The following is a 16,741-nucleotide window of genomic DNA, read 5'->3' as shown; positions in this document are numbered from 1 at the left end:
GATAGTATACTCGTAACTAGTATGTATGTATAAAGAAAGAAAAAAAAACCACGGTTAGGTCACTGGTATATACAATTATGGACGGGCTGCCGAGTGCCGACACAGAGGTAGCCACAGCCGTGAACTACCGCACTGTACTGTGTCTGCTGCTAATATATAGACTGGTTGATAAAGAGATAGTATACTCGTAACTAGTATGTATGTATAAAGAAAGAAAAAAAACCCACGGTTAGGTGGTATATACAATTATGGACGGGCTGCCGAGTGCCGACACAGAGGTAGCCACAGCCGTGAACTACCGCACTGTACTGTGTCTGCTGCTAATATATAGACTGGTTGATAAAGAGATAGTATACTCGTAACTAGTATGTATGTATAAAGAAAGAAAAAAAAACCACGGTTAGGTCACTGGTATATACAATTATGGACGGGCTGCCGAGTGCCGACACAGAGGTAGCCACAGCCGTGAACTACCGCACTGTACTGTGTCTGCTGCTAATATAGACTGGTTGATAAAGAGATAGTATACTACTAATATTATATACTGGTGGTCAGGTCACTGGTCACTAGTCACACTGGCAGTGGCACTCCTGCAGCAAAAGTGTGCACTGTTTAATTTTAATATAATATTATGTACTCCTGGCTCCTGCTATAACCTATAACTGGCACTGCAGTAGTGCTCCCCAGTCTCCCCCACAATTATAAGCTGTGTGAGCTGAGCAGTCAGACAGATATATAATATATATAGATGATGCAGCACACTGGCCTGAGCCTGAGCAGTGCACACAGATATGGTATGTATGTGACTGAGTCACTGTGTGCTGTGTATCGCTTTTTTCAGGCAGAGAACGGATTATAAATAAAAGTGGTGGTCACTGGTCACTATCAGCAAAACTCTGCACTGTACACTACTGAGTACTCCTAATGCTCCCCAAAATTAGTAAATCAAGTGTCTAAACGGAGAGGACGCCAGCCACGTCCTCTCCCTATCAATCTCAATGCACGTGTGAAAATGGCGGCGACGCGCGGCTCCTTATATAGAATCCGAGTCTCGCGATAGAATCCGAGCCTCGCGAGAATCCGACAGCGTCATGATGACGTTCGGGCGCGCTCGGGTTAACCGAGCAAGGCGGGAAGATCCGAGTCGCTCGGACTCGTGAAAAAAAACATGAAGTTCTGGCGGGTTCGGATTCAGAGAAACCGAACCCGCTCATCTCTATTTGGGCCCCCACCAAAAAAGAAGCAATCAATCTCTCCTTGCACAAACTGGCTCTACAGAGGCAAGATGTCCACCTCCTCCTCATCGTCCGATTCCACACCCCTTTCACTGTGTACATCTCCCTCCTCACAGATTATTAATTCGTCCCCACTGGAATCCACCATCTCAGGTCCCTGTGTACTTTCTGGAGGCAATTGATGGTGAATGTCTCCACGGAGGAATTGATTATAATTCATTTTGATGAACATCATCTCCCCATTTTCTGGAAGTAACCTCGTATGCCGATCGCTGACAAGGTGAGCAGCTGCACTAAACACTCTTTCGGAGTACACACTGGAGGGGGGGGGGGCAACTTAGGTAAAATAAAGCCAGTTTGTGCAAGGGCCTCCAAATTGCCTCTTTTTCCTGCCAGTATACGTACGGACTGTCTGACGTGCCTACTTGGATGCTGTCACTCATATAATCCTCCACCTTTCTTTCAATGGTGACAGAATCATATGCAGTGACAGTAGACGACATGTCAGTAATCGTTGGCAGGTCCTTCAGTCCGGACCAGATGTCAGCACTCGCTCCAGACTGCCCTGCATCACCGCCAGCGGGTGGGCTCGGAATTCTTAGCCTTTTCCTCGCAGCCCCAGTTGCGGGAGAATGTGAATGAGGAGCTGTTGACTGGTCACGTTCCGCTTGACTTGACAAGTGTCTCACCAGTAGGTCTTTGCACCTCTGCACACTTGTGTCTGCTGGAAAGAGAGATACAACATAGGCTTTAAACCTAGGATCGAGCACGGTGGCCAAAATGTAGTGCTCTGATTTCAACAGATTGACCACCCGTGAATCCTGGTTAAGCGAATGAAGGGCTCCATCCACAAGTCCCACATGCCTAGCGGAATCGCTCCGTTTTAGCTCCTCCTTCAATCTCTCCAGCTGCTTCTGCAAAAGCCTGATGAGGGGAATGACCTGACTCAGGCTGGCAGTGTCTGAACTGACTTCACGTGTGGCAAGTTCAAAGGGTTGCAGAACCTTGCACAACATTGAAATCATAAACTGCGCTTGAGTCAGGTGCATTCCCCCTCCTTTGCCTATATCGTAGGTAGATGTATAGGTTTGAGTGGCCTTTTGCTGCTCCTCCATCCTCTGAAGCATATAGAGGGTTGAATTCCACCTCGTTACCACCTCTTGCTTCAGATGATGGCGGGGCAGGTTCAGGAGTGTTTGCTGGTACTCCAGTCTTCGGCACGCGTTGGCTGAATGCCGAAAGTGGGACGCAATTCTTCGGGCCACCGACAGCATCTCTTGCACGCCCCTGTCGTTTTTAAAAAAAATTCTGCACCACCAAATTCAATGTATGTGCAAAACATGGGACGTTCTGGAATTTGCCCACATGTAATACACGCACAATATTGGTAGCGTTGTCCGATGTCACAAATCCCCAGGAGAGTCCAATTGGGGTAAGCCATTCTGCGATGATGTTCCTCAGTTTCCGTAAGAGGTTGTCAGCTGTGTGTCTCTTATGGAAAGCGGTGATACAAAGCGTAGCCTGCCTAGGAATGAGTTGGTGTTTGCGAGATGCTGCTACTGGTGCCGCCGCTGCTGTTCTTGTTGCGGGAGGCAATACATCTACCCAGTGGGCTGTCACAGTCATATAGTCCTGAGTCTGCCCTGCTCCACTTGTCCACATGTCCGTGGTTAAGTGGACATTGGGTACAACTGCATTTTTTAGGACACTGGTGACTCTTTTTCTGACGTCTGTGTACATTCTCGGTATCGCCTGCCTAGAGAAGTGGAACCTAGATGGTATTTGGTACCGGGGACACACTAACTCAATAAATTGTCTAATTCCCTGTGAATTAACGGTGGATACCGGACACACGTTTAACACCACCACAGCTGCTAAGGCCTGAGTTATCTGCTTTGCAGCAGGATGACTGCTGTGATATTTCATCTTCCTCGCAAAGGACTGTTGGACAGTCAATTGCTTACTGGAAGTAGTACAAGTGGTCTTCCGACTTCCCCTCTGGGATGACGATCGACTCCCAGCAGCAACAACAGCAGCGCCAGCAGCAGTAGGCGTTACACTCAAGGATCCATTGGAGGAATCCCAGTTAGGAGAGTACTCATCAGACTTGCCAGTGACATGGCCTGCAGGAGTATTGGCGTTCCTCTCTAAGGAGGAAATTGACACTGAGGGAGTTGGTGGTGTGGTTTGCAGGAGCTTGGGTACTAGTGGAAGGGATTTACTGGTCAGTGGACTGCTTCCGCTGTCACCCAAAGTTTTTGAACTTGTCAATGACTTCTGATGAATGCGCTCCAGGTGACGTATAAGGGAGGATGTTCCGAGGTGGTTAACGTCCTTACCCCTACTTATTACAGCTTGACAAAGGCAACACACAGCTTGACACCTGTTGTCCGCATTTCTGTTAAAATAATTCCACACCGAAGAGGTGATTTTTTTTTTGTAATTTGACCAGGCATGTCAATGGCCATATTCATCCCACGGACAACAGGTGTCTCCCCGGGTGCCTGACTTAAACAAACCACCTCACCATCAGAATCTTCCTTGTCAATTTTCTCCTCAGCGCCAGCAACACCCATATCCTCCTCATCCTGGTGTACTTCAACATCTTCATCTTCAATCTGACTATCAGGAACTGGACTGCGGGTGCTCCTTCCAGCACTTGCAGGGGGCGTGCAAATGGTGGAAGGCGCAAGCTCTTCCCGTCCAGTGTTGGGAAGGTCAGGCATCGCAACCGACACAATTGGACTCTCCTTGGGGATTTGTGATTTAGAAGAACGCACAGTTCTTTGCGGTGCTTTTGCCAGCTTGAGTCTTTTCATTTTTCTAGCGGGAGGATGAGTGCTTCCATCCTCATGTGAATCTGAACCACTAACTATGAACATAGGCCAGGGCCTCAGCCGTTCCTTGCCACTCCGTGTCGTAAATGGCATATTGGCAAGTTTATGCTTCTCCTCAGACGCTTTTAATTTAGATTTTTGGGTCATTTTACGGAACTTTTGTTTTTTGGATTTTACATGCTCTCTACTATGACATTGGGCATCGGCCTTGGCAGACGATGTTGATGGCATTTCATCGTCTCGGCCATGACTAGTGGCAGCAGCTTCAGCACGAGGTGGAAGTGGATCTTGATCTTTCCCTATTTTACCCTCCAAATTTTTGTTCTCCGTTTTTTAATGTGTGGAATTATATGCCAGTAATATATCAATAGCAATGGCCTACTGTACTGTACTATATATGTATACTGTTGGTCAGCAAAATGCTGCACTGTAATACTATATATATGTGGCCGGAGAGAGCCCTCAGCCACATGGTTAATGGCGGCTGCAGCACTGAAGGGGTTAACCCTCGGTGCCCGGCGCCATATTCATGACAATGGGCGCTTGGCGACACTTTTAAACTGTGCACTGGTGCTAGGCGCCATCTTTAAATGTATTGTGGGTGTGGGTGCTTAAATAATTTATATTTAATACTGTGTTTCACCATGTTATATGTAATGCTCTAGGCACAGTTGTAGAATTGCACATTTACAATGCAGCAAATGCCAGCACTTAGAAGGAATGTGTAAGCTGTGTTGGTATAAAATGCATTTACGTTTGAGGACAAATGGCTTGGAAGCTTCTCACCTAGGAATTGAGATGCTGATGACCCTGGCACCTGGAAAGGGGTGTATGGACAAGCCATTTCTTTGAGATTGAGATGTGTCTATTGTGTAACTTTATAGACACATGCAGGTGAGAGGATTTGTTTGCTGTCTTCTCTGAATATTGTGTGAACTGGTTTTGCATGGAGACACAAGTTGCTGCTAAATCAGATTGTGTTATATGAATGCAAACTAGTGGGTTTCGTTTACCAACAGTCTGATGTAACGTTTCTTAGGCTGCATTAGGTGTGATGCATATTATGTTTAATTTACAGTATAAGAACGTTGTCTATGTGTGAGAGGATGAATGCAATTGAAATGCAAGTTACATTTACATGTGTGAAAGAGACAGGAACATGGTAAACAGATTGTGTTTGGGAAAGCCACTGGTTTGGTTATATATGAAGAGGAGCAGGAATGTGCTTTATCTAATTCTTATCTATTGTAATGTAACTTGTATTTCTTTATATTTTGTGCGATAACCTGATTGGTTGGAGAAGACAGGGAGGGCTTACCCCCCTGTGGTACTGTGTGTAGAACTGACATAAAAAGGAGGCCTGCGTGCATCCAGGGTGTATTATACCAACTACTTTCTGCTGTGAACATCTTGCTGTATTGCTGTTTCCCCTAGCAATAGGGAAGAGTTCTCTTTAGAACTATTTGTTGGCATTAAAACATCATCTGCCTCAAGAAGATTGCGTCATCTTGTGACCTGCAGGCCTATGCAAAACATAGCCCCGTTCCCCGGCTGTCCCGGGAGTACCCCAACGTCTCCAAGTTCCGCCTTCTGCCAGCTACCGGTAGAGGACTAGTGGGGATTCGTCAATACCACACAGGTGTGATAAGGCAGTGTGTCGGCACATACAGAGCAGAACCATGGTTCCAAACGCCACGGCAGGTTAGGAGTTTGGTGGTGGCAGCATAAACCCGCCCACAGCGCAGTGGGTGGAGTCAGTAACTGGCGGTAACTGACGGTAAGCAGGAATCCCCTATGTGGCCAGGTCCCGTGTGACCTAAACATCCAATCTGTGTACTGGGGACTGGACGCGAAAGCGGTGAGTGCTTTCGTACAAGACCGTCCTGTCACAATATACTGCTCACAAAAATGCAGCACAGATATGGAATGGATACTTGCAGTGACACAGAGCTGCAAGATACAGCAATGGCCTACTGTACACAACTATATACTGTTGGGTCACCAAAATGCTGCACTGTAATACTATATATACTGCTCACAAAAATGCAGCACAGATATGGAATGGATACTTGCAGTGACACAGAGCTGCAAGATACAGCAATGGCCTACTGTACACAACTATATACTGTTGGGTCACCAAAATGCTGCACTGTAATACTATATATACTGCTCACAAAAATGCAGCACAGATATGGAATTGATACTTGCAGTGACACAGAGCTGCAAGATACAGCAATGGCCTACTGTACACAACTATATACTGTTGGGTCACCAAAATGCTGCACTGTAATACTATATATACTGCTCACAAAAATGCAGCACAGATATGGAATGGATACTTGCAGTGACACAGAGCTGCAAGATACAGCAATGGCCTACTGTACACAACTATATACTGTTGGGTCACCAAAATGCTGCACTGTAATACTATATATACTGCTCACAAAAATGCAGCACAGATATGGAATGGATACGTGCACTCAGTGACACAGAGCTGCAAGATACAGCAATGGCCTACTATACACAACTATATACTGTTGGGTCACCAAAATGCTGCACTGTAATACTATATATACTGCTCACAAAAATGCAGCACAGATATGGAATGGATACTTGCAGTGACACAGAGCTGCAAGATACAGCTATGGCCTACTGTACTGTACTACTATAATTATTATATACTGGTGGTCCCCAGTCCCCATAATAAAGCACACTGAGCACAGATATGGAGCGTTTTCAGGCAGAGAACGTAGATATTTTCAGCACACTGAGCACAGATATTTGCAGCACACTGAGCACAGATATTTGCAGCACACTGAGCACAGATTACGGAGCTTTTTAGGGAGAGAACGCAGCCACGTCCTCTCCGTTCAATCTCCAATGCACGAGTGAAAATGGCGGCGATGCGCGGCTCTTTATATAGAATACGATTCTCGCGAGAATCCGACAGCGGGATGATGACGTTTGGCCTCATTCGGGATAACCGAGCAAGGCGGGAAGATCTGAGGCTGCCTCGGACCCGTGTAAAATGGGTGAAGTTCGGGAGGGTTCGGATCTCGGAGAACCTGAACCCGCTCATCTCTAATATATATATATATATATATATATATATATCATGCTGACTTGGGGTAATTAGTTCAGTAGAGGGGGGTATTGGTGCAGTGTTGAGTCCACACGCAGCTGTTCCAGGGAATAAATGACATATTGATTTACATTCAGCATAAAAGAAACAACACAACCATTCAGGACACTGACTCGCCTCAGCTAATTCACACAGCATGGTAGACCACCCTGCCACAATGTAGGTATGGACCAGTGCTGCAAGTATGGCGGTACGGGGTACCTGTAAGAAAATGCCAGCAGGTACGCTGTACCGCCGGCCCGCCACCTTGCAGACACCGGGTCATGGAGAGAGGAGAGCGCAGCATGCGCCTCTCCTCTCCTGCCTGCGAGTCCCGACTCCCGAGTCCGGCAGTGGCGGCGTGCACTGAGCCGGTCCGCGAGCCAATCAGAGCTCGCGGACCGGCAGCCAATCAGGAGCCGCTGCTGCTGAACCGGACTGAGGCAGGAGAGGGAGAGGGGGAGCGCGTGCTGCGCTCTCCTCTCCCCAGCAGAAGACAGTGCCAGCCCCAGGCAGCAGCAGCAACGGTAAGTAAGATGCACTGCTGGGGCATATCTGGCACTCTGGGGGCATATCTGGCACTGTGGGGGCATATCGGGCACTCTGGGGGCATATCTGGCACTGTGGGGGGGCATGTGTATCTGGCACTGTGGGGGCATATCTGGCACTGTGGGGGCAATTGTATCTGGCACTGTGGGGGCATATCTGGCACTGTAGGGGCATATCTGGCACTCAGGGGGCATATGTGTATCTGGCACTGTGGGTGCATATCTGGCCCTGCGGGGGCATGTGTATCTGGCACTGTGGGGGCATATCTGGCACTATGGGGGCATGTGTATCTGGCACTGTGGGGGCATGTGCATCTGGCACTGTGGGGGCATATCTGGCACTGTGGGGGCATATCTGGCCCTGCGGGGGCATGTGTATCTGGCACTGTGGGGGCATATCTGGCATTGTGGGGGCATGTGTATCTGTCACTGTGGGGGCATGTGTATCTGGCACTGTGTGGACATATCTGGCACTGTTGGGGCATATCTGGCCCTGCGGGGGCATGTGTATCTGTCACTGTGGGGGCATATCTGGCACTATGGTGGCATGTGTATCTGTCACTGTGGGGGCATGTGCATCTGGCACTGTGGGGGCATATCTGGCACTGTGGGGGCATGTGTATCTGGCACTGTGGGGGCATATCTGGCACTGTGGGGGCATGTGTATCTGTCACTGTGGGGGCATATCTGGCACTATGGGGGCATGTGTATCTGTCACTGTGGAGGCATGTGCATCTGGCACTGTGGGGCATATCTGGCACTGTGGGGGCATGTGTATCTGGCACTGTGGGGGCATATCTGGCACTGTGGGGGCATGTGTATCTGGCACTGTGGGGGCATGTGTATCTGTCACTGTGGGGGCATATCTGGCACTGTGGGGGCATGTGTATCTGGCACTGTGGGGGCATGTGTATCTGGCACTGTGATGGCATATCTGGCACTGTGGGGGCATGTGTATCTGGCACTGTGATGGCATATCTGGCACTGGGGGGCATATGTATCTGGTACTGTGGGGGCATGTGTATCTGGCACTGTGATGGCATATCTGGCACTGTGGGGGCATGTGTATTTGGCACTGTGGGGGCATATCTGGCACTGAAGGGGCATATCTGGCACTCTGGGGGCATATGTGTATCCGGCACTGTGGGCGCATATCTGGCACTCTGGGGCATGTGTATCTGGCACTCTGGGGGCATGTGTATCTGGCACTGTTGGGGCATATCTGGCACTGTGGGAGCATTTATGTATCTGGCACTGTGGGGGCATGTGTATCTGGCACTGTGGGAGCATTTATGTATCTGGCACTGTGGGGGCATGTGTATCTGGCACTTTGGGGGCATATCTGGCACTGTGGAGGCATGTGTATCTGGCACTGTGGGGGCATATATGGCACTGCGGGGGCATGTGTATCTGGCACTGTGGGGGCATATCTGGCACTGTGGGGGCATGTGTATCTGGCACTGTGGGGGCATGTGTATCTGTCACTGTGGGTGCATATCTGGCACTATGGGGGCATATCTGGCACTGTGGGGGCATATCTGGCACTGTGGGGGCATGTGTATCTGGCACTGTGGGGGCATATCTGGCACTGTGGGGGCATGTGTATCTGGCACTGGGGGGCATATGTATCTGGTACTGTGGGGGCATGTGTATTTGGCACTGTGGGGGCATATCTGGCACTCTGGGGGCATATGTGTATCCGGCACTGTGGGGGCATATCTGGCACTCTGGGGCATTTGTATCTGGCACTGTGGGGGCATATCTGGCACTCTGGGGGCATGTGTATCTGGCACTGTGGGGGCATATCTGGCACTATGGGGGCATATCTGTGGGGGCATGTGTATCTGGCACTATGGGGGCATGTGTATCTGGCACTGTGGGGGCATATGTATCTGGCACTGTGGAGGCATGCGTATCTGGCACTGTAGGGGCATGTGTATCTGGCACTGTGGGGGCATATCTGGCACTGAAGGGGCATATTTGGCCCTCTGGGGGCATATGTGTATGCGGCACTGCGGGGACATGTGTATCTGGCGCATTGGGGAAATATCTGGCACTGTGGGGGCATATCTGGCACTGTGAGGGCATATGTGTATCTGACACTCTAGGGCAATGTGTAACTGGCATTGTGGGGGCATATATGGCACTCTGGGGGCATTTGTGTATCTAGCACCGTGGGGGCATATCTGGCACTGAAGGGGCATATCTGGCACTGTGGGGGCATATGTGTATTCGGCACTGCGGGGGCATGTGTATCTGGCACTGTGAAGGCATATGTGTTTCTGGCGCATTGGGGGAATATCTGGCACTGTGGGGGCATATCTGGCACTGTGGGGGCATATGTGTATCGGACACTCTGGGGCAATGTGTATCTGACACTCTGTGGCAATGTGTATCTAACACTCTGGGGAAATGTGTATCTGGCACTGTGGGAGCATGTGTATCGGACACTCTGGGGCAATGTGTATCTGACACTCTGGGGAAATGTGTATCTGGCACTGTGGGAGCATGTGTATCTGACACTCTGGGGCAATGTGTATCTGGCACTGTGGGAGCATGTGTATCTGACACTCTGGGGCAATGTGTATCTAACACTCTGGGGCAATGTGTATCTAACACTCTGGGGCAATGTGTATCTAACACTCTGGGGCAATGTGTATCTAACACTCTGGGGCAATGTGTATCTAACACTCTGGGGCAGTGTGTATCTGACACTCTGGGGCAATGTGTATCTAACACTCTGGGGCAATATGTATCTGACACTCTGTGGCAATGTGTATCTGACACTCTGTGGCAATGTGTATCTAACTCTGGGGCAATGTGTATCTGACACTCTGTGGCAATGTGTATCTAACACTCTGGGGCAATGTGTATCTAACACTCTGGGGCAATGTGTATCTAACACTCTGGGGCAATGTGTATCTAACACTCTGGGGCAATGTGTATCTAACACTCTGGGGCAATGTGTATCTAACACTCTGGGGCAATGTGTATCTGACACTCTGGGGCAATGTGTATCTAACACTCTGGGGCAATATGTATCTGACACTCTGTGGCAATGTGTATCTAACACTCTGGGGCAATGTGTATCTGACACTCTGGGGCAATGTGTATCTAACACTCTGGGGCAATGTGTATCTGGCACTGTGGGAGCATGTGTATCTGACACTCTGTGGCAATGTGTATCTGACACTCTGGGGCAATGTGTATCTGACACTCTGGGGCAATGTGTATCTGACACTCTGGGGCAATATGTATCTGACACTCTGGGGCAATATGTATCTGACACTCTGGGGCAATATGTATCTGACACTCTGGGGCAATGTGTATCTGACACTCTGGGGCAATGTGTATCTGACACTCTGGGGCAATGTGTATCTGACACTCTGGGGCAATATGTATCTGACACTCTGGGGCAACGTGTATCTGGCACTGTGGGAGCATGTGTATCTGACACTCTGGGGCAATGTGTATCTGACACTCTGGGGCAATGTGTATCTGACACTCTGGGGCAATGTGTATCTGACACTCTGGGGCAATGTGTATCTGACACTCTGGGGCAATATGTATCTGACACTCTGGGGCAATGTGTATCTGGCACTCTGGGGCAATATGTATCTGACACTCTGGGGCAATATGTATCTGACACTCTGTGGCAATGTGTATCTGACACTCTGGGGCAATGTGTATCTGACACTCTGGGGCAATGTGTATCTGACACTCTGGGGCAATGTGTATCTGACACTCTGGGGCAATATGTATCTGACACTCTGGGGCAATGTGTATCTGGCACTGTGGGAGCATGTGTATCTGACACTCTGGGGCAATGTGTATCTGACACTCTGGGGCAATGTGTATCTGACACTCTGGGGCAATGTGTATCTGACACTCTGGGACAATGTGTATCTGACACTCTGGGGCAATATGTATCTGACACTCTGTGGCAATGTGTATCTGACACTCTGGGGCAATATGTATCTGACACTCTGGGGCAATATGTATCTGACACTCTGGGGCAATGTGTATCTAACACTCTGGGGCAATGTGTATCTGGCACTGTGGGAGCATGTGTATCTGACACTCTGGGGCAATGTGTATCTAACACTCTGGGGCAATGTGTATCTGACACTCTGTGGCAATGTGTATCTAACACTCTGGGGCAATGTGTATCTAACACTCTGGGGCAATGTGTATCTGGCACTGTGGGGGCATATATGGCACTGCTGGGGGCATTTGTGTATCTGGCACCATGGGGCATTTGTGTATCTGGCACTGTAGAAGCATATCTGGCACGGTGGGGGCATATCTGGCACTGTGGGGGCATATGTGTATCTGGCACTATTGGTGTCATAAGTGTATCTGGCCCCCAAATATGTGTATCATGCCCCCATTGTCATTGGCCACACCCATTTTTTTGGTGCTCGCAGTACCTATCAGACATTTTTTCTACTTGCACCACTGGTCTGGACTTGGCCTCCGGGCACACTGAGCTCTGACTGCAGCCCCTAGTTGTGGTCACGCACCCCTTATCTTCTCTGTGGGGCGGATCTCTCCAGCCACACATGATCATATCACCCGTTTTCCATCACAATCCCTGCTGATGTATATCCATACTGTATATATAGTACTGTGCAAAAGTTTTAGGCAGGTGTGGAAAAAATGCTGCAAAGTAAGAATGCTTTCAAAAATATAAATGTCCTTAGTTGATTTTTATTAATTTACAAAATGCAAAGTGAATGAACAGAAGAGAAATCTAAATCAAATCAGTATTTGGTGTGACCGCCCTTTGACTTCAAAACAGGTATCTATTCTTCTAGGTACACTTGCACAAAGTCAGGGATTTAGTAGTATTATAGACAGGTGTATGATAATAGGGGTGGTCTTCAGTGTGCCGGTATAACATACTACACCCGATTAACAGCAGCACATGAGAGAAACACACATTTCACCTACACTGTTATCATAGGCGTGCGCAGAACATTTTATTAGGGGGTGCACCATCGGAGGGGTGTGTTTGGCACCACCTACTGGGCGTATCTAGCACCACCTTTTGGGCATGTCTAGCACCGCCTGTTGGCACTCAAAGCAATATAAACACATGCCCCCAGCGGTGCAACTTACTCAATACCCCCAGCGGTCCCAGATACACACTTGCCCCCAGCGGTATCCAGATGCACACTTGCCCCCAGCGGTATCCAGATAAACACTTGCCCCCAGCGGTATCCAGATGCACACTTGCCCCCAGCGGTATAGAGATAAACACTTGCCCCCAGCGGTATCCAGATGCACACTTGCCCCCAGCGGTATCCAGATGCACACTTGCCCCCAGCGGTATCCAGATACACACTTGCCCCCAGCGGTATCCAGATACACACTTGCCCCCAGCGGTATCCAGATACAAAAGAATCAGTGAGTGTGCTATCAACGGCAGCCTGTATAGGGATGGTTAGTCCCAAATGGTATAGAAACAAAGTTAGGGAAAAGTAGATACTGGCGCCGGCTGTTTCTCAAAATAAAGAACGAAAACAATTATAACAATTTAAAAAATCTCATATTTAATTAAATCTAAGAAATATGTAAATAGCACATGAATAAAATGATAAATAATAATAATCACATATAAATAAAATTAGTAGCAATAAGGGCCCTCATTCCGAGTTGTTCGCTCGGTATTTTTCATCGCATCGCAATGAAAATCCGCTTAGTACGCATGCGCAATGTTCGCACTGCGACTGCGCCAAGTAACTTTGCTATGTAGAAAGTAATTTTACTCACGGCTTTTTCATCGCTCCGGCGATCGTAATGTGATTGACAGGAAATGGGTGTTACTGGGCGGAAACATGGCGTTTCAGGGGCGTGTGGCTGAAAACGCTACCGTTTCCGGAAAAAACGCAGGAGTGGCCGGAGAAACGGTGGGAGTGCCTGGGCGAACGCTGGGTGTGTTTGTGATGTCAACCAGGAACGACAAGCATTGAACTGATCGCACAGGCAGAGTAAGTCTGAAGCTACTCTGAAACTGCTAAGTAGTTAGTAATCGCAATATTGCGAATACATCGGTCGCAATTTTAAGAAGCTAAGATTCACTCCCAGTAGGCGGCGGCTTAGCGTGTGTAACTCTGCTAAATTCGCCTTGCGACCGATCAACTCGGAATGAGGGCCAATATCCTAATGGAAAATTGAGAGTCTCTCTGATGGCTTATTGACCACTTCCATTCAAGTGGGGCAATATCACTGGTGGTCTGGCTAGAACTCTGTCCTCCAAGTAATCCTCATGAATAAATGGTTGGAAATATTACCATGGTCTCAGTTGAAGGTCCCCTTGGTTCTCAATTGCAGATCGAGGTCCAATAGCAGCAGGGGAGCAAATGGAGACGTCAGAAACTGTACCGTTTGTAGAGGTTCTTGAGGATTCGAAAAGAGTCCCAAAGTGTTGCCAGAGAATGCCAGGTGAAAATCAGTGTGATGCCCGTGGTCATATGAGAGTAATGGCTCAACGCGTTTCGCTGGTCTATGTCCACACCAGCTTCCTCAGGAGCATATGATCTGGATGTGCTTAGATAGACTTATATACCCTCATAATTTGAGGTAAATTAAAACACCTGCTATAATGATTGACAGGTGAATAAACATTCATATATTCCGATTTTATAAAATACATTTATTATGAGACAGAAGGCAATCATATTGGAAGACATACTTTCTCAAGAAATTGGAGTTAAAAACGAGCATAGGATGATGTAGAAACGTTAAAAAGTAAAGGATGTATAATGAATTATTTATTGGTCATGTGATCAATCCCGATCACATGATTAGACATTGTCCAATCACCATAGTGGTAGGTATCTCCAGCATGTGTCAGAGACCGGAAAAGGCCCATATCAGGAGTCATTCCGGTCACGTGACATAAGTGAACCACGTGACCGGAAGGGCATAGCGGTTCACATAGAGGAAGTCACTCGTCTATGATGGTAAAGGCATTGCGTTCCACAGACGCAATGCATATGTATCGCGGGTTGACATAGCAACCGGTCAGAGTGGTCTGCATTAATCAGTGCGGTTCAGTGAACCGCACTGATTAATGCAGACCACTCTGACGGGTTGCTATGTCAACCCGCGATACATATGCATTGCGTCTGTGGAACGCAATGCCTTTACCATCATAGACGAGAGACTTCCTCTATGTGAACCGCTATGCCCTTCCGGTCACGTGGTTCACTTATGTCACGTGACCGGAATGACTCCTGATATGGGCCTTTTCCGGTCTCTGACACATGCTGGAGATACCTACCACTATGGTGATTGGACAATGTCTAATCATGTGATCGGGATTGATCACATGACCAATAAATAATTAATTATACAACCTTTACTTTTTAACGTTTCTACATCATCCTATGCTCGTTTTTAACTCCAATTTCTTGAGAAAGTATGTCTTCCAATATGATTGCCTTCTGTCTCATAATAAATGTATTTTATAAAATCGGAATATATGAATGTTTATTCACCTGTCAATCATTGTAGCAGGTGTTTTAATTTACCTCAAATTATGAGGGTATATAAGTCTATCTAAGCACATCCAGATCATATGCTCCTGAGGAAGCTGGTGTGGACATAGACCAGCGAAACACGTTGAGCCATTACTCTCATATGACCACGGGCATCACACTGATTTTCACCTGGCATTCTCTGGCAACACTTTGGGACTCTTTTCGAATCCTCAAGAACCTCTACAAACGGTACAGTTTCTGACGTCTCCATTTGCTCCCCTGCTGCTATTGGACCTCGATCTGCAATTGAGAACCAAGGGGACCTTCAACTGAGACCATGGTAATATTTCCAACCATTTATTCATGAGGATTACTTGGAGGACAGAGTTCTAGCCAGACCACCAGTGATATTGCCCCACTTGAATGGAAGTGGTCAATAAGCCATCAGAGAGACTCTCAATTTTCCATTAGGATATTATTGCTACTAATTTTATTTATATGTGATTATTATTATTTATCATTTTATTCATGTGCTATTTACATATTTCTTAGATTTAATTAAATATGAGATTTTTTAAATTGTTATAATTGTTTTCGTTCTTTATTTTGAGAAACAGCCGGCGCCAGTATCTACTTTTCCCTAACTTGGTATCCAGATACACACTTGCCCCCAGCGGTATCCAGATACACACTTGCCCCCAGCGGTATCCAGATGCACACTTGCCCCCAGCGGTATCCAGATGCACACTTGCCCCCAGCGGTATCCAGATGCACACTTGCCCCCAGCGGTATCCAGATATCCAGATACACACTTGCCCCCAGCGGTATCCAGATACACACTTGCCCCTAGCGGTATCCAGATACACACTTGCCCCCAGCTGTATCCAAATGCACACTTGCCCCCAGCGGTATCCAGATACACACTTGCCCCCAGCGGTATCCAGATACACACTTGCCCCCAGCGGTATCCAGATACACACTTGCCCCCAGCTGTATCCAAATGCACACTTGCCCCCAGCGGTATCCAGATACACACTTGCCCCCAGCGGTATCCAGATACACACTTGCCCCCAGCGGTATCCAGATACACACTTGCCCCCAGCGGTATCCAGATACACACTTGCCCCCAGCGGTATCCAGATACACACTTGCCCCCAGCGATATCCAGATACACACTTGCCCCCAGCGATATCCAGATACACACTTGCCCCCAGTGGTGCCAGATACACACTTGCCCCCAGCGGTGCCAAATACATATGCCCCCATTTGTGCTAACCCTCCCCTGTTGCCAGTGCCGCCGATTTCCGTCTCTGCCGCTGAGTGGAGGAGAGCACAGCGCGCGTCTCTCCTGTGCCTCACTTCACTGAGTCCTGGCTGTCTCCGGCGGCCATTTGAAATATGGCACCGGCTTGTGAGCCAATCAAGAACCGGTCTGCAAGCTCTGATTGGCTGACAGCCGAGAGACATTGTAAATGACTGCCGGAGACGGGGACACACAGTGAGGGGCAGGAGA

At 48.2% G+C, this 16,741-nt stretch overlaps 1 protein-coding gene across 3 annotated transcripts in view; it reads left to right on the top strand.

The window, feature by feature from the left end:
• Positions 1-16,741, top strand: part of LOC134933876 (solute carrier organic anion transporter family member 1C1-like) — a 135,103-nt gene that overhangs the window by 113,525 nt on the left and 4,837 nt on the right. The gene's annotated exons all lie outside the window — the stretch shown is intronic.

The sequence above is a fragment of the Pseudophryne corroboree genome, chromosome 6 (assembly GCF_028390025.1).
Source record: "Pseudophryne corroboree isolate aPseCor3 chromosome 6, aPseCor3.hap2, whole genome shotgun sequence".
In the NCBI taxonomy this organism is placed as follows: domain Eukaryota; kingdom Metazoa; phylum Chordata; class Amphibia; order Anura; family Myobatrachidae; genus Pseudophryne; species Pseudophryne corroboree.
The sequence above is the reverse complement of the archived record's forward strand: the minus strand, read 5'-3'. Positions and strand labels throughout refer to the sequence as shown.